The sequence below is a fragment of the Balaenoptera borealis genome, assembly GCF_965194805.1.
Source record: "Balaenoptera borealis genome assembly, chromosome: 5".
NCBI classification, from domain to species: Eukaryota; Metazoa; Chordata; class Mammalia; order Artiodactyla; family Balaenopteridae; genus Balaenoptera; species Balaenoptera borealis.
Genome location: NC_138862.1, coordinates 103763898 through 103782833, shown reverse-complemented (window position 1 = coordinate 103782833; position 18936 = coordinate 103763898). Strand labels below are relative to the sequence as shown.

At 40.5% G+C, this 18936-nt stretch overlaps 1 long non-coding RNA gene across 1 annotated transcript; it reads left to right on the top strand.

Moving 5' to 3' along the window:
- The first annotated feature begins 2910 nt into the window (after window positions 1–2910).
- Window positions 2911–12546, top strand: LOC309629807. Its single transcript, XR_014245228.1, has 2 exons — window positions 2911–2982; window positions 3288–12546. It is a non-coding gene; the product is annotated as an uncharacterized lncRNA (long non-coding RNA).
- The last annotated feature ends 6390 nt before the right edge of the window (window positions 12547–18936 follow it).

Genomic DNA, 18936 nt, shown 5'->3' with positions numbered 1-18936 from the left:
TGCTTTTCTTATATAAAGGAAGCTGAAAGAATTTAGAGATTTTTAAAATTGGTGATTACTATTTTTTTTTAATAAGAATTTTAATAAGAAGCAGTTTTGGACGTGGATGCTGACCCTTTGTTATAGATGGTATCTGCCCTCCCAAAGGAATGGATGCTTCAGAGTCAAAGAGTGGGCTACCATAGGCAAAGATAATTGTAGGATATGAAAATATTTTAAAAATGTCTCATAATATACAGTTAGGGAAACTAAATCCAGACCAGGTCACTGACTTTCCCAAGGGCAAATAGTGACTAGGTCATGATTGGGATGCAGATATTTGAACTTCAGTCCAGGGCTCTTACCCCCATATTATTGTCATTTCCAATCCTTATCAATATTTACCACGTGAGTATGGGATAATAGTGAGCCCTGGAAAATAATTAGGCTGAGGGAGAGGTGTCTTTACCAGTAAGATGGCTCACATCTTCAGCTCTAGGCAGCACTGATTAGACTAAAATCTAATCTCAGCCATACCTGGACAAACTAAGAACCAGAAAATACATCTGGCTTTAAAACAAAACCCTAAGCCAACTTCAGATCTGTTTGGAAATGAAGTGTTTAACAATCTCATTAAATGTTAGTGAAAAAATTGTTGGCTCTGGTGCTGCTGTCCCAGAAGAAGCCAGGTTAACTGTGGGCCCTGATTTTAGGGCTCTTCACAAACGTGAAGTATGGGAGGCTTCCAGCTGGTAGCACAGCCGGTGTAACTGGGTACGGGCTGATGAGCCTTCCTGAGTGTATCTTTTGGCAAAGAAACCCAGACTGCTTTCACTAATAAATAGGAGGCTAGTAACGATCTGCACTGCCTAGAGCTGAAGATGGCAAACTAGGTGGGAGGGAGGGTGGAGCAGGAGAGCATTACTGACTCGGCAGGAAACAGACATCATGGTGCTTGCCCCACCTCTGTTTAGAAAGTATACGTGGTGTGCTTGGGTGTGGGCTCTGTGTGTACCTAACAATTAGAGTAGAGCTTTTATCAAAGAAGGCAAATTGCTCATTGATATGACTCCAATGACTTGGCTACCAAGAGCCAGCCTCATCCTGTCCAAGGGAGCCAGGAGGAAACTGTTCTGACCAGCAAGGCAACATGGTAACTCGGCCATGAATCACAGGCAGATTAGATTCAGCTGATGTGAGCAGGCATGAGTTCATTTCATGTAATGATTACAAGAAAAAGCCCTATAATTTTGCACAACCCTTGGACTCATTCATGAGAAACTAAAAGTTAAAAAAAAAATGAGTTAAAGCTCTTGGGATGGGATACTATTTTGAGATTTTTAAACTTTGCTTTTCTTCTGTGTTTCCTCCTTTCTCTTCCTTCCGTTGAAGCAGAGTAAAGTCTGTTCTTTGCTTCTGTGGAGGGATATGGTTGGGAGAAAATAAAGCATAGTCTGCATGTTTTCCTGGCTCTGTGGGCAGAGGTGGGGATGGTATGGGTCAGAAACAACATATTGGCCAGACACCCCAAAAAATAAAAACTTCTCTGAGACTAGAGAGAGATTTTCCAGGGCTGGAGAGAGGGAACATAAGGAAAACAGAGAGCTCTGAAGTCCTGGGACAAAGAAGGAGCATGCACTGAATCTTTCAACATTCATTCATTCTTTAACTTCTGTATACACCATGCACTGGTCTAAGAGCAGTGAACAAATACACAGAGATCCTGATCCTTGCCCTCATGGAGATTACATTTTAGTGAATATCAAAACTTGTGGGATTCTGGTATGCCAGACACTATTCTAAGTGCATGGCATGTATTTACTTCTTACAACCTGTTGAGTTAGATACTATTGATATATTCCCAGCTTACAAATGAAGAAATTGAGACATAGAGAGGTTACATAATTTGCTGATCTCATAGCTAGTCGGTATCAGAGCTGAATATGGAACCTAGAAAGCTGGTTTTGTTCTTCTTAACTGCTTGCTTAATTTCTAGGCAGGGCTTTGGGAGGGTGGAAAGACTCTAGAGTTGAGAAAGCTGCTTGGGGCAGTTTCATGGAGACTCCCAGGCCTCAGCTAGGTTAGGCAGCAGTGGGAAAACTCTGAAATTCCAGGGACCGCCGCCTCTATGTTGGATGTCTCCAAGTCTGTCTTTCCCTGACTGCCTTCCACTGCCCAGGATTCTGGGACCCCAGCATGACCAGAGGGGAGGAACCATGGCTTGAGGCTGGGTTTCCTCCCTGCCCAGCATGATGGGAACCCAAAACAGAAATTAAGCTGAATTAAAAGAATAAAGAATAAAATAGAAAGAATGAAGGAATTCCCTGGCGGTCCAGTGGTTATGCCTCCATGCTCTCACTGCCAAGGGCCCGGGTTCAGTCCCTGGTTGGGGAACTAAGATCCCACAAGCCTCTCGGCACAGCCCAAAAAAAAAGAAAAGAAAGGAATGACAAAAATAATAAGAATAAATATTTTTTTGTAATCCTGAGTTTGTGGGCTAAGGTCCAGCTCCATATTCTGGGAAGTATGGAATTAGAAAGAACTAAGTGCAGCCAGTGGGAGGAGTTAAAAATCTGAATCTCCATCTCACATTTACCCCCTGATATTGGGGCCTTGTAAAAGGAGGAACTAGGATTTCATGATTGCTAAAGATGGAGACCTAATCAAGTCAGAATATTCACTCATTTTTTCAGAGTGGGTGTGGTCTACTCTGTGTGTCTATCAACATTCCATTAAGAAAATAAATGAACAATATGCAATATAATTATTCTATGATCAGTATAAATACATTAGATGATTTAGTTTTCTCACAAAACACAAACCAGGATCTGTAGTAAAGTTTGGGAATGAACTCTCTGTAATTAGTGCCCTCAGCTTCCCACACTGGGAAAAGATTTTCAAATCTACCCTACCTGTTATAATCCAGAGACATAAAGAGATGCAGGTCCTGTCCACATAGGGGAAGCATGTTCAAATTCTCTCTGTTTTAAAAAAAAATTAGAAGTCACTGCTAATGCATTGTTTGTTTGTTTGTTTTTTAATTTATTTATTTTTGGCTGTGTTGGGTTTTCGTTTCTGTGTGAGGGCCTTCTCCAGTTCCGGCGAGCGGGGGCCACTCTTCATCGCTGTGCGCGGGCCTCTTACTGTCGCAGCCTCTCCCATTGCGGAGCACAGGCTCCAGACGCGCAGGCTCAGTAGTTGTGGCTCACGGGCCTAGTTGCTCCGCGGCATGTGAGATCTTCCCAGACCAGGGCTCGAACTCGTGTCCCCTGCATTGGCAGGCAGAGTCTCAACCACTGCGCCACCAGGGAAGCCCTAATGCATTGGTTTTTAAAGCCAACTTTTCTTAAGGTATGAGGCCATATCCCTTGAATAACTTTTGGTAATTCATTCAGGTGGTCTAAACTCTCTACATTATTTTTTTTTTTATCAAGTTGGATTACTGCAGATAATATATTCTGAGTCAATTTGTCTTGCTCCTATAAAACTTGCTGTCCCTGGGCTGTAATTGAAGGTATGCTCTTGTTTTCTTGAGGTTTTAAGAATGTCTCTATAAAACTGCTGCTTGAAGACATTATCTGTTATGTTATAAATTTCCCTTTATATAAGAATCCAGTGCTTTGTTCTTTCTAGAATTTATGGACAGACAAATTTGTTTCCTTTTGCGACAAGCAGTATGAACTCATGGTCCACACTCACTGGCTATCTGATTTCCTCATCTCCTGATTGTGAATCAGCCCTCTAAAAGTAGGCTTTCTGCTCAGTACTCACCCCACTCAGAGGACCAGTGACTTTCAATTTTCTGTATTCCTCCTTCAACTCTTATCACACACGCTGAGTGGATGTCTTGCTCTTCCTCATGTGTGCTCATGCAGAAACTTGCATCACACTGCCTTGTCTGTTCCTAAATGAGCCTAAGGCATAAGGTGGTCTGCAGTGTCAAAGGGGAAAGAGGACAAAGATGTCTGTATTAGTTTCCTATTGCTGTTATAATGAATTACCACAAACTGAGTGCCTTAAAACAGCAAAACTCTATCTTGCACAGTTCTGGAAGTCAGAAGTCCCAAATCAGTTTCATTGGGCTAAAGTCAAGGTGTTGGCAGGGCTGGTTCCTTCTGGCAGCTCTTTGGCGAGAATCCATTTCCTTGCTTCTTGCAGTTTCTATGGCCACCTTCCTTGGCTTTCTTGCCTTGTGGCCCCTCCCTCATCTTAAAATTCATCACTAAAACTCTGTTTCTGATATCACATTACCTTCTCTGACTCTGACCTCTCCTGCCTCCCTCTTATAAGGACCATTGCGATTATATCGGGCCAAACTGGATAATACAGGATTATCTCCTTACTTCAAGATCCTTAACTTAATCACATCTGTAAAGCCCCTTTTGCCATGTAAGGTAGTGTATTCACAGGGTCTGGGAATTCGCATATGGATATATTTGGGGGACCATTATTCAGCCTACCACAAAAGGTTGGTAGTGAACCTGCCAAACTGGGGGTCCCTCCAGCCCCCAGTACATCCAAGTCTGGGAGGTTCAGCAGCCCTCCCTCAGTGAGAACGCTGCTCAGTGTTGTTCGGGAACTCCCAGCAGCTCTACTGCCCGCTGTGATCTGTGATGCAACAGCAGCTCAACACACCTGGTCATCTTGTCTTCCCTTCAGGGTTGAGCAGGGCTGCTCCCCGCTGCTGCCTCCTCTGTGTGTGTCCACATTCACCCTTCCCAAGGGCATTAGTCAGGGTTCGCCAGAGAAACAGAACAATAGGCTATCTGTATATATAGATATAGATATAACCAGTAGGATATCTATCTGTCTATCTATGTATCTATCTATCATGTCTATGTCTATACCTATATCTATATCTATATCTATCTATATCTATAACTATAAGAATTGGTTCACACAATGATGCAGACTGAGAAGTCCCATAATCTGTTGTCTGCAAGCTGGAGACCCAGGAAAGCCAGTGGTCCAAGTTCCAAGTTAGTCCAAGTTCAAAGGTCTGAGAACCAGGGAAGCTGATGGTGTAAATCCCAATCTGAGGACTGGAGAAGATGAATGAGGTGTCCCAGCTCAAGCAGTGAGGCAGGGAAGAAAGGGGCAAGTTCTTCCTTCTTCCACCTTTTGTTCTATTCAGACCTTCAATGGGTTGGGTGATGCTCACCCATATTGGGGAGGGCAGTCTGCTTTACTGAGTCCACTGATTCAAATGCTCATCTCATCTGGAAACACCTTCAAAGATACACCTAGAAATAATGTTTAATCTGGGCACCCGTGGCCAGTCAAATTGACACATAAAATCAACCATCACATTGAGGGGGAGGCTGTGCCTGCATGGACTTGTCACCATCCATCATGAAGCGCCCCTACTGGGCATGGCTGAGTTCTTATTGATCAAATTCCCTTTAGGTTGAATTGATCCAAATGTCAATTAGTGATGCACAGTCTTAAAACTGCAGGTTGTGTGAACTGCTCTTGAATAAAGCTGCATGGCCCATGTTTTATATTTTATATAGCCCAGAATATGTTTTTATTTTTCTAGGTACATATCCAGCCATTTTGAATTGAATGGATTTTGAACTTGAGACACCACAAATACATGTCACTTCCCAAAGAGGAAACAATTAAAATTTTACACAGATTGATTGTGTTTATTACTACAAACTACACTTGTTTTCTCACCTGAAATCCCAAGTATTCTTTTGTATGTGTTGTCCTCTAGTTAGGGCATCAAGTGCATGGAAACCCCTGTTTGTGAATTCAGTCCTAGGTAGTCACCTGCTTCTCCTTCAGGAGAGGGAATACTCCTGGCTCCAGTAAGTGCTCCTGTAGCATCCTGTACATATTTCAATTGCTAAATTTAATTCATTCCATTGTCATCATTATGTCTGTCTACGCTACTGGATGCTGGGCTCTTCAGGTCGTTGTTATATCGTCTATCTTTATATCCACACAGCGAGCATGGTATCTGAGGCATTGTGAGTCCTCCGCAAATATTTGTTACGTGGATTTGTTTATTGAAGGAAGAACTCATGTACTTTATTTGATTACCTGATGGGAGCTTTGCATCATTTTCTGGTTTTCTTTTCCCTTGCATGCCAGAAAACTTCAAGCCAGATTTTATGCTCTGTTGTGATAATAACTACCTTATCCCAATTCTAAAAGACTTCTGCTTATTTTTCTTTAAATTAGCCTGACTACATATTTTTATTATAAGTGATGTCAAATGCATTTTAGAACTACAAATAACATAAATTATAAAGATATTTGGCAAATTTTGGCTCATCTCTGATTCATGTGTAAGGAAAATTAATGCCTTTCGCCATAGTGAACCTAATCGCTGTGATGGTAACATTAAGAAAAATCAAGGAGCAATAACTATTAGATAAACGTGGGAAGGTGGTATGTATTATGCTTATAAATAGGAAGGAAAAATTAGGGTCATTCCAAGAATTGACTTCTGATGTATAAACTATAAATACATATATTTATATGGAGAGAGTTGCTGAAGTTGACTTGGTGTGGATGGATATTATGTAGCTGGAAGAACCATGTGTTGAAAAAAGTATTTTACCTTTAGTTATTTAATCGTTTTTATTTTTTTTTATATCTAAGAGAAGGAGAAAAGGACATAGAAAATCCAAAGAATTTCTCAGAGGAAAAGGAATATTATAAACCTGGTGAGAAAGCTGCACAGTGGTCCAATTACGAGAAAGGCAGATATAAGATATATGTACTAAGGTCAGACAGCACAGTCTGAAAGGTGTACTTCTATCACAGTGAGAGAAAAACAGTATTAGATTTGAGATTGGGGAATGGTTGCCTTGGCTAGTTACAGTGACATAAATCAACAAGAATATTACTTTGTGAAGCGAGGAGGATAGTCCTTGTCAAATTACTCTTGATTTTGTTATAGGCTAACCAAAAGGCCTAGGGCCAGAGTGAAATGGGAAAACAAGAAACAATAGGAGAGAAAAGAAAAATCAAAATGCTTGATGACAAGCCAGAGCTTTATTTATTAAAGTTTTACTTTGAAAATTTGAGGAAGTAAAGTAGTCCAGAATTTTCTTGAGCTGAAAACAGACCATTGGTCCTACTTCGAAAGCAAACAACACTTTCTAAATGAAAACAAATAAGTGAAAGAATCAACAAAGAAGCAGTCATCTCACCATGAAATGAGTCAATATTTGCTCTTTATGGTAACCAGAAATATCTGGTTTTGTTTTTTAAACCTGATGCTATAACATTTTAGAAATTCTTACTAAAGTTTAAAAAAGGTACATAGTCCGACCTTTAGTAAAAAATTGGAAAGAACTTTCTAACAGTAGGAGAGGTTTGCTCTTACAAATGAACTCCAGTTTTAGAATAAAAAGTGTACTCATTTAAAATGTTTTTGTTTGTCAAAGTTGATAGAAATGTCTAGACATTGGGAGGTGGGAAAGGAACATGCCTGTGGAAAGTGCTGGGGTGGGAAAGGAAGCTCCGAGGGGGTTGGCTGAGCTTGGCCTGTAGTGAGAGCTCTCATCCTTGACAGTTGCTCTCAAAGGGCACAAAACATTTAGTCCTCATTATATTTGAAACTTCCTATATTCATTATTAACATTTAATCATGAAATTTCACATGCAAATCCACATTTCTGATTTCTCTTGAAAAATCTGATAGCATTCCACCATAGTAGCTCTCACTGAGTAAGACTGAATAGTGGCTGCTCATTTGGGACAGAGCCAGTTCCCCATTGTCCATTCCCCTCTCATCCTTTTATTTTCTCCAGACGTGGAGGCTGAATGTCAATTGTAATCCATCCATCCATGTGATGGTTATTTGTCTGATGGTAGAATTAACAGAATATTAGAATATGTCCGATAACCTCATTTGTATCAAAAAGCATGATGCAGACCAAGATGCCACATGATTCAAGAACAATGAGAGAAAGCATATTTCCTTGTGGAAGTGAGAGTATCCTAGGGATTCATATGCACTTAAATAGATCTCTACAGAAATCACCTGCATGTTTTGCTCATTTACTCACTTATAGACTTTGTGTTTAAGATACCCAGTTTAGCTTTTGTACCTGTGACTTTATCTTCAGGCACAGATCATCCCTGAGGCTGAAATAATATGTTTATTATTCCAAGAGATATTCCCCTTTTCTTTCTTTTCAATGAAACTCTGAGATTTTTTTATGGTGGCAAGGTGTGTATAGCTGGGTCTATGCCTAAATTTTTAATCACATTCCTGTATTTCTCAGCTTCCCTTGTTTCTAGCCATGTAACCCAGTTCTAACCAATGAGATGTAGGCAGAGGATGCTGATGAGCCGGGGAATATGTTATTTCTCTGTAAAAGACGACAGGCACAGTTGGTTTGGCCCTTGACCATTCCCCCTTTCTTCCTGCTTTGAAATGAACAAGTTATCTGGAGATGCAAAAGCTACCTTGTTCCCATGGTGAGATAGCCATGGGAGCAAAAGCCAGTCTGTGAAGAATACTGAGCAGAAATAAAGCAAGAGTCTTGGCCCTTGGGTGCGGCTGAGTAGCTAAACCAATTGCCAGTACCTGCTTAGTTTTGGTTAAATGAGAAAACTAAATTCTTCACTGTTTAATTCATGGTTGTTCAGCTTTTCTGTTACTTGCAGACAAAGGCATTCCTAGTCGATACATTCCTTTTCCCTCTCCTCCACTCATATATGCACAATGCTTCCCACCATTCCTGTACATCCCACATTTGCCAAATTATGCCAACACCCCAATTCAGTTCCTACTGGACAATATTTGCAAGGCATGGCACTTGGAGTGAGGGTTCTACAAAGATAAGACAAATTCCTTGTCTTTAAATAGCTTGTTATCTAGAAGGGAAAATTAGATACGTGCACACATAATTGCAACACAAAGTAGAATAGGACAATGTTATGGAAGTACAGGTTGTCATGGAGTGTTCGGGGTGGGGGGTGACATAAGTGCATTTTTTGGTTCACAACCTCCTTGAGAGCTTCCTGGGTGTAATCTGAAGTTGGCTCCCATACACAGGGGGCAGCAAGAGACTCAAGAAAGAGGCAAGTCACTCCACATTGGTAGGTGGCAAATTAAATAAGGAAGGGAACAAACCTACAATGCTTGTTTTGGGCGGCCACAAGATGAGTAGATTTCCGCACCTGTCCACCAGAATCTTAATATGGAGGACAGCTTTTATTATTAGAGACCTTTCAGTGTTCACTAAAGATAGGCCTTGCTGACTTTCACTGAAGGCTTGCTGGGTGAATTTAGTAAGGGCTTCTATGTGTGCTATAATGTCCTCCAGGCCAACAGAGGGAACAAACGGTGGCCAAATGATTGTACCAGTGGAAAACAGAACATGCCCCCCTGGTCTTCAAGAGAGGGAGGTTGGCAGCTTTAGGAAACTGACCTGGTTGTGCACACCATACATGCTGGCTGGGGAGGCAGCAATCTCAGGCACGAGGAGACGGACTGGGGGTGAGATATACCAGACCAGGACCCCCACCTTCTCCCCTCTTTCAATGGTGTGTGTTCCATTCCAAGTATAATGTGTTTCAACAGGTCCAGCTTGCAGCAGGACAATGGGATCCCTGAGGAGATTGCATAGTTTCCTTTCACCCAGGGGTGCAAAGTCTCTGGTCTGGGTGAGACGTCCTATTGCGAATTCCAGGAGACAATTCCCAGGTGTGATGGGGCCCGGCGTCCTCAACAGCATAGCAGGTTGATCCATGGTGAGAGTTGGGGCAATGGCTTTATCCTGCCATTTCCATACCTCTACAGTATTGGGTGCCTTGGCAGAGGTCCCTAGTCTGGCATATGGGACAACAGGCCATACTGGTTGATCATTCAAATGTATTAAAGCCTAAGACAGTACTTTAGTTCACCCTGACAAGGTGATTTTACTCGATAGTAATTTAATCTGCTGTCTTAATATTCCATTTTTCCTTCCTACCAGCCCTGTTGCCTGCAGATTGTAGGGGAGATGGAACCTCTATTTAATGTCATGTTCTTTTGCCCAGGCTTGCACATCATGACCTTTGTAATGTGATCGCTGATCACTATCACTGATCTTCAGAAAGAGTATCCATACATGGTACTCAGCTTCTCTAATCCCATAACAGTGGTAGCCTGGTTCGTGTGGCTTAGGTTAAACCAGACCCAGTGTCCACACAAACCAAGACATGTTTAAACGCTCACTTGCAGGGAAGGGGCCAATATAATCAATTTGCCAATCCCTCCCCAGTTGGGAACTACAGTGGATGGGTCCAATCATCCATAATGTTGCCTTGCGCATTGCTTAGAACGCACAGGACATGTTGTTACTGCCATTAACCAAGTCACTGTATTTCAAGGGCAATTTGACATCCTTGGCAATATGCCATCCTACCCAAGCATTGTGGCGGCTGCTCCTTTTATACACCCAAATCTGCTGTATCTACTAAAGGGTCAGTTGCTAGGGCTTGTGTCTGAGCTGGAGCATCAGCTTCCTGATTGCCAGGGGGTGTCAGTGCCTTACGAGCTGGGATACGGAAAAGAATGAGGATTGCCTCAGGCTCTTGGAGGCAAACCCAAGTGTCCCTCCACACAGCCTGACCGACAAGGACCAGCACTCATGAATCATATGCCCTTGTTTCCCATTGTCCAGAGCTGGGACCAAAATCCGAGGGGCACTCTCCCCCTCTGTTGTCTCTGTCACAGTGCCTGACCCATACCTTCTGGAGTCACAGACACCTCTAACCCAAATGCTACTTCTGCTTGGTAGATGTGCAGAGCTTTCATCTGCTTCACTAGTATTTTTGCCTTCTCAAAGGTGGCTTGCTGCTCTGATCCCCAGTCCCAAATGTGCCCTTTCTTTACCAGGTGGAGACAACGTGCTGGGTAGGGAATACAAGTCCTCTAAAACCCTAAAATCCCTACAAAGGCTGGCATCTCTTTCACATTCTTAGGGGCTGGTTAGGCTTGCATCTTAAACACAGCTTCTGGGACAACACATGTCTTACCCGACCGAACAACTCCCCCAAAAGCTTTGCGGTGGTGCCTGGGCCTTGACTTTTCTGTAAGTTCACCGCTCATCTTCTCCCTTGCAGATGTTCTAGCAAAGCCTGCAGAGTGACCTGCAGCAGAGGCAACCATCAGTGTAATGGGCCATTTTACTAATGTGGGGAAGGAGAACAGGGACAGGTCTTGGCTACCATTCCGTGACATATTGTGGGGCTGTGCAGGTAGACTTGGGGAAGCACTTGAAAGGTCCATTGTTGCCCCTCCCATATGAAGGCAAATTGATCTTAGTTATCAGAAACCTGTACTTGTCAAAATCTTTTCCATGAATCTCCTTGAAGATAAAGCACTTTTTCAGTAACAGTTTGTCAAAGCATCAGAGTAAAACAATAACTGCCTGCAAATGACAGAAGACAAAAAATAGCCATGGTTAAAGATCTGATTAGAGTTCATTATAATGCAATTGTCAAGAGAATCTGGTTATATTTGTGACATACATTTTAAAATTATGACTGATAACATTATACCAAGACATATCAGGTTTTTAGGGATTTCATACAAGTATACCCTAAAGAAAGTGTACCACTTCTTAAATATGACAATGCTTCCCATGAAATTTAACATATACGAAAAGTTATATGGTTGTAAAACACTTAGTTTCTTTAATAGAGAAGGCTCAGGTTTCTTAAGTAATCAAGCACCTGATAAAGACAAAACACAAAATCTTTGTTTTCTAGACAGATTACATTAAAGGCAAAGAAAAACCTTTATTTATAATTTCTTACTAGAGCAAACCAATAATCTAAGAAAACTTTGTCCTTTTAACAGAGAGAAAACCAAATTCTAATTTTGCAGTGTACTTTTGATATTAAAACTCTCCTTTTTTCTTTTTAACTTAAATCTATTTCAACTTTAGCTTGACTACACATAACATTTCTTTCTCAATATTTTTTTTTTCTGCGAAACGACAACTTTCTATATCCATTCAGCTTTTGTCCTATCTTTTTTTCTTTCCAATCTTGGAACAATCATTTTACTTTAGGACAAAATTGCTTTCTTTTTTTCTTTACCAAAACAAATAAACAATGTCCTTTATCTAAAAAAAAAAACACGTTCTATTATTTTTACCTACTTTTCTTATACAGTCATTTTCTTTCACCCTTATTATTTCTAATAGATTTGTAAAATACCTTCTCTCTTTTACAAATAAATTTTGATAATACCCTCTGCAGGTAGAAAAACATCACACATTCACAATACACATCTATAGACATATTACATAAACATACAGACAGACACAAACGGAATCTCCATGGCTTTCATTCCAAAACTTAAGCCATGAATCAGGTACCCACTCACATGGCTAAAGCTTTTTACTGATATTTGTGATCTTATGGAGGCTGTGGACTAGATTTTTGGGCAAAGGAGCTTCTACAGCAGTCTGTATTTTTAAAAAGCCTCTTTCCCTGCCTTTTTTTTTAAAAAAATTTTTTTTAGGTCTCTGTGGGAAATGTTTTGGTTATCTCCAGGGTGTTTATATTTCAAAGACATGATAAGATTTACAACTTCAGAAGACAGAGCATGTAAGTTTTCTCCTAGGGGTTTTGAGGTAATTACTATTTAAAATTTTCCTTTGTAATAGGATGGCACAGGGTGTTTCACCTGCTTCCTCATCAATCACCATAACATTATCCTCTTTATTCTCATCACATTCCCAGGGATTCCACCCTAGTGTCTCAGTCAGGCTTTGTCACAAGCACTTGGAGCTTAATCCACAGCAATTTACACCCTTCTAGCTCTGCAAAATGGTACACTAAGGTCTCCAACTTATTATCCTGCTCTCGCACCTTGTCTGGCAGCCCCGAAGCTAGCAGAGTAGCGGACAACTGCATGTCTTTCTCTAACCTCAGCTTTTCTTCTAACTCTCTAACTCAAGCTCCAGCCTCCAGTTGGGCACTGATGTCCAGCTGAACTGCCCACAGTAGAGTACAGCCCATTGCAAGAGCCCTTCATTTCCCTTTGCTTCAGTGTGCTATGTGCAGTTTCTCAAGCAAAAAATGACAGCTGGCATTTTTGGGACATCCCCATACTCATGGAGCAGTCCACAAGCATCTAACATATGGGCCACCCTTCCCCACATGAAGATTTTTTTTTTTAACATCTTTATTGGAGTATAATTGCTTTACAGTGGTGTGTTAGCTTCTGCTTTATAACAAAGTGAATCAGCTATGTGTATACATATTTCCCCATATCCCCCCTCCTCTTGCGTCTCCCTCCCACCCTCCCTTATCCCACCCCTCTAGGTGGTCACAAAGCACCGAGCTGATCAGCCTGTGCTATGTGGCTGCTTCCCACTAGCTATCTGTTCTACATTTGCTAGTGTATATATGTCCACCCACCTGAAGATTGATGGCTAACTCAGGATTTCCCCTGTGGATGCCTCTTTCCCAAGGCTAGGGAATTTAAGAGGCTTGTATGGGCCACCCCTCCCCACACAGAGGTCCATGGCCACCTCAGGATTTCCCCCATGGATGCCTTTTTCCCAAAGCCCATTTCTTTGGTCTCCTGCCTGGCTTGACAATTATAGGTTTGCCATCTCCTCAGGAGCTTCCTGGGTGTAATCTGAAACTGAACCCCATACACAGAGGGCTGGGAGAGACCCAAGAAAGAGGTAAATCACTCCAGATTGGAGGGTGGCAGGTTTAATAAGCAAGGGAACTTACTTACAAGGCTTGTCTTGCTCAGCCGTGTAGATTTCTGCACCCACCTGCCAGAATCTGAAAAGTTTATATAGAGGCCTAAACTGGGTTCAGTCACATACACTGTCCAGATGGTCTCAAGAATTCCTTGCTTTCTCTGTGTCCTTGGAGCAGCTCCCACTGTGGGAATGGTAGGTAGAGTGTACATTCCAAGGACAGGGGAGGGGGTAAGAAGGTTTCAGCTCAACGGTCATGTCTTTTCGATGACCTTCCCCAACACTACTGCACCTAGTTCCTGGCTGGAGTTGTCAGGAGAGATTTCCTAAAGAAGTTGGGATTTGAGATGAGCCTTGAATGTTGGATAAAATTTTAGAGACTGGCAGGAGGAAAGTCATGGAGGCAGGAACATGTGGATCATCCTGGGGAGCGTGGGTTCTGCAGCTCCCTGCTCCCACACTCCAGGCCCACTGGCCTCTGTTGTTCTTCCAGCGAGCAAGCCTGTCCCAGCTCTGCATCCTCACACGTGCTCTTCCTCCTGCTCGTGGGTCTCTCATCTCCTCCAGTCTGCTGGCCATCCTGAGAATAATGTTTCCTTAGAGAGAACGTCTCTGAGTACCCAAACAAGTAAGTCCCAACTGCTTTCTCTCTCTTGTACTGTATTCTTTGCCTTTACAAAATTTATATGCTCATTTGTTTAGCAATTGTTAATATTTATTGAAGACCTGTTGTATTCCAGGCACTGGATTCCTTTAGTAGCTACATTAGTGAATAAAAAAGTCAAGTCCCATGCTTGTACCTTCAGGTAGAGGGACAGACAATAAACAAGCAAGCACACAAAATTGTTACCTATTGTGTTAAATGCTAGGAAGGAAATAAGTGTAATCTGCTTGGGAGAAACCTGGGTGCTGTTTATTAACTCTGTTAATAATAGGACCTATTCAGATGAGTTTGTAATGATAATAAAGATAATATACATAAAGAGCTAAATAGAATGACTGACACATAGCACTAAAATTAGTAATTACAAATTTGTGTGTGTTTCTAAGTAAATATTTTATTGAAATACATATACAGGAGAGAACACAAAAGTGTGTGCTTCAAGAATTTTTATAAGGGAAACACACATATGTAACCAGGCCCAGATCAAAAAACAGAATATGACTGACTCAAAGCCCCATCATGTTTCCTTCTAGTCACTTTTCAACCTGAAGAGTAATTACTATTTTGACCTCCAACAGTATAGAATGATTTTGCCAGCTTTTTGAACTTTACGTAAATAAATTCAAGAGGTATATATCCCTTTGTGCTTGTTTCTTTGTCCCTCTTAATAAATGATGTATTTAAGGTGTGGGAATTACAAAAAATTATATAAATTTCAGGTGTACAGCATTATAATTTGACATTTATATACACTATAAAGTGATCACCACCACCAGTCTGGCCATCCTGGGAATAATGTTTCCTTAGAGAGAAAGAGACATATAGTTGACCCCTTTGACTATTTTGCCCACCTTCCAAACCCCTTCCCCTCTGGTAACCACTAATCTGTTCTCAATATTTATTTATTTATTTATTTAAATATCTGTTTGTTGTGTTTGTTTTTTAGATTCCACATATGAGTGAAATTACATATTTGTCTTTTGCTGTCTGACATTTTATTTACTATAGTACTTTCAAGGTTCATTCATTTTGTCCCAAATGGCAGGATTTCACTCTTTTTTTCACTCTTTTTTATATATATGTGTGTATGTATATATATATGGTTGGCCCAAAAGTTCGTTCGGGTTTTCATAAGATGTTATGGCAAAACCCGAACGAACTTTTGGGCCAACCTTACATATATACACACACACACACACACACACACACACACATATGTGTATATTTATATACATACAAATATACACATATACCACTTCTTCTTTATCCATTCATCCATTGATGGACCCCCTAGGTTATTTCCATATCTATTGTAAATAACACTGCAATGAACATAGGGGTGTATATATCTTTTCAAGTTAGTGTTTTTGTGTTCTTTGGATAAATACCCAGAAGTGGAATAGCTGGGTCATATGGTAGTTCTTTTCTTAATTTTTTGAAGATCCTCCATACTGTTTTCCATAATGACTCCACCAATTTACAGTCCCACCAACGGTACACAAGGGTTCCCTTTCCTCCACATTCTCTCCAACATTTGTTATTTCTTGTCTTTTCCATAGTAGCCACTCTAACAGGTGTGAGGTGATATCTCATTGTGCTTTTGATTTGCATTTCCCTGATGATTAGTGATGTTGAGCATCTTTTCATGTGTCTGTTGGTCATTGTATGTCTTCTTTGGAAAAATGTCTATTCATATCCTCTGCCTATTTTTTAATCAGGTTGATTTTTTGTTGTTGAGTTGTGTGATTTCTTTATATATTTTGGATATTAACCCCCTATCAGATATATGATTTGCAAATATCTTCTTTGATTCAGTAGTTTGCCTTTTCATTTTGTTGATTGTTTCCTTCACTATGCAGAAGCTTTTTAGTTTGATGTAGTCCCATTTGTTTATTTTTGGTTTTGTTTCCCTTGCCTGAGGAGACATATTCAAAAAAATATTGCTAAAATTGATGTCAAAGAACATACTACCTATGTTTTCTTGTAGCAGTTTTAGAATTTCAGGTCTTACATTTAAGTCTTTAATCCATTTTGAGTTTATTTTTGTACATGGTGTGAGAAAGTAATCCAGTTTGATTCTCATGTATGTAACTGTCCAGTTTTCCCAACACCATTTATTGAAGAGGCTGTCTTTCTTCCATTGTATGTTCTTGCCTCCTTTATTAGATTAACTGCCCATATAAGTGTGGGTTCCTTTCTGGGCTGTCTATTCTGTTCCATTGATCTGTGTGTCTGTTTTTGTGTCAGTGCTGTAATGTTTTTGATTACTGTAGCTTTGTAGTATAGTTTGAAATCAGTGAGTGTGATACTTCCAGCTCTGTTCTTCTTTCTCAAGACTTTTTTGGCTATTCAAGGTTTTTGTGGTTCCATACAAATTTTAGAATAATTTGTTCTAGTTCTGTGAAATATGCCATTGGAATTTTGATAGGTATTACATTGAATCGGTAGACTGCTTTGGATAGAATGGACATTTTAGCAATTAATTATTCCAATCCATGAACACAGAATATTGTTCCATTTATTTGCATCATCTTCAGTTTCTTTCATCAGTGTCTTATAGTTTTCAGTGTTTAGGTCTTTCACCTCCTTGGTTAAATTTATTCCTAGGTATTTCATTATTTTTTGACACAGTTATAAATGGAATTGCTTTCTTTATTTCTCTTTCTGATAGTTGTTTTATTTTGTTTTGTTTTAATATTTATTTATTTATTTGGTTGTGCTGGGTCTTAGTTGCAGCAGGCGGGCTCCTTAGTTGTGGCTCACAGGCTCCTTAGTTGCGGCTCATGGGCTCCTTAGTTGTGACATGCATGTGGGATCTAGTTCCCTGACCAAGGATTGAACCCGGGGCCCCCTGCATTGGGAGCATGGAGTCTTAACCACTGCGCCACCAGGAAATGCGGGATCTTTCCTTGCAGTGTGCTGGCTCCTTGTTGTGGTGCGCACGCTTCTCTCTAGTTGTGGCGTGCGGGCTCCATAACACATGGGCTCTGTAGTTTGTGGCATGCAGTCTGTCTAGTTGAGGTGCACGGGCTCAGTAGTTGTGGTGTGTGGACTTGGTTGCCCCATGGCTTGTGGTATCTTAGTTCCCTGACCAGGGATCAAACCCGTGACCCCTGCACTGGAAGGTGGATTCTTTACCACTGGACCACCAGGGAAGTACCTCTGATAGTTTGTTTTTAGTGTATAGAAAAGCCACAGATTTCTGTATGTTGGTTTTGTATCCTGACACTTTACTGAATTCATTTATTAGTTCTAATAGTTTTTTTAGTGAAGTTTTCAGGGTTTTCTATATATAATATCATGTCTATATATAATAATAAATAGTGACAGTTTTACTTCTTCCTTCCCAATTTGGATGCCCTTTCTTCTTCTTCTTCTTCTTTTTGCCTAATTTCTGCTGCTAGGACTTCCAATATTGTGTAGGATAAAAGTGGTGAGATTGGGCATCCTTGTCTTGTTCCTGATCATAAAGGGAAAGCTTTCAGCTTTTTACTGTATGATGTTAGCTGTGGGTTTGCCATATATGGCCCTTATTATGTTGAGATATACACCCCTATGTTCATTGCAGTGTTATTTACAATAGATATGGAAATAACCTAGGGGGTCCATCAATGGATGAATGGATAAAGAAGTGGTATATGTGTATATTGAGGTATGTTGAGGTATGTTACCTCTATACCCACTTTGTTGAGGGTTTTTATCATAAGTGGATGTTGAATTTTGTCAAAAGATTTTTTTGCATCTATTGAGATGATCAAATGGTTTTTATTCTTCAGTTTGTTAATGTGGTGTATCACACTGATTGATTTGCAGATACTGAACCATCCTTGCATCCCTAAAATAAATCCCACTTGATCATGGTGTATTATCTTTTTAATGTATTGTTGAATTCAGGTTGCTATTATTTTGTTAGGATTTTTTGCACCTATGATCATCAGAGTTATTGGCCTACAATTTTCTTTTTGTGTGTGATGTCTTGTCTGGTTTTGGTATCTGGGTGATGCTGGCCTCATAGAATGAGTTTGGAAGTGTTCCTTCCTCTGCAATTTTTGGAATAGTTTGAGAATGATAGGTGTTAACTGTTCTCTAAATGTTTGATAGAATTCACCTGTGAAGCCGTCTGGTCCTAGACTGTTTTGGGAGTTCTCATTGTGGTTTTGATTTGCATTTCCCTGATAATTAGTGATGTTGAGCATCTTTTCATTGGTCTATTGGCCATCTGTATGTCTTCTTTGGAAAAATGTCTATTCAAATCCTCTGCTTACCTTTTAATTGGGTTGTTTATGTTTTTGATACTGAGTTGTATGAATTCTTTATATATATTCGGATATCAACCCCTTAATGAATATATCATTTGCATATGTATCTCTCATTCAGTAGGTTGCCTTGCCACTTTGTTGATGGTTTCCTTTGCTGTGCAAAAACTTTTTAGTTTGGTGTAGTCCCATTTGCTTATTTTTGCTATTGTTACCCTTGCCTGAGGAGATATATCCAAAAACTATTGTTAAAACTGATATCAGGGGAGGAGAGAAGATGGCGGAAGAGTAAGACGCGGAGATCACCTTCCTTCCCACAGATACAGTAGAAATACATCTACACGTGGAACTGCTC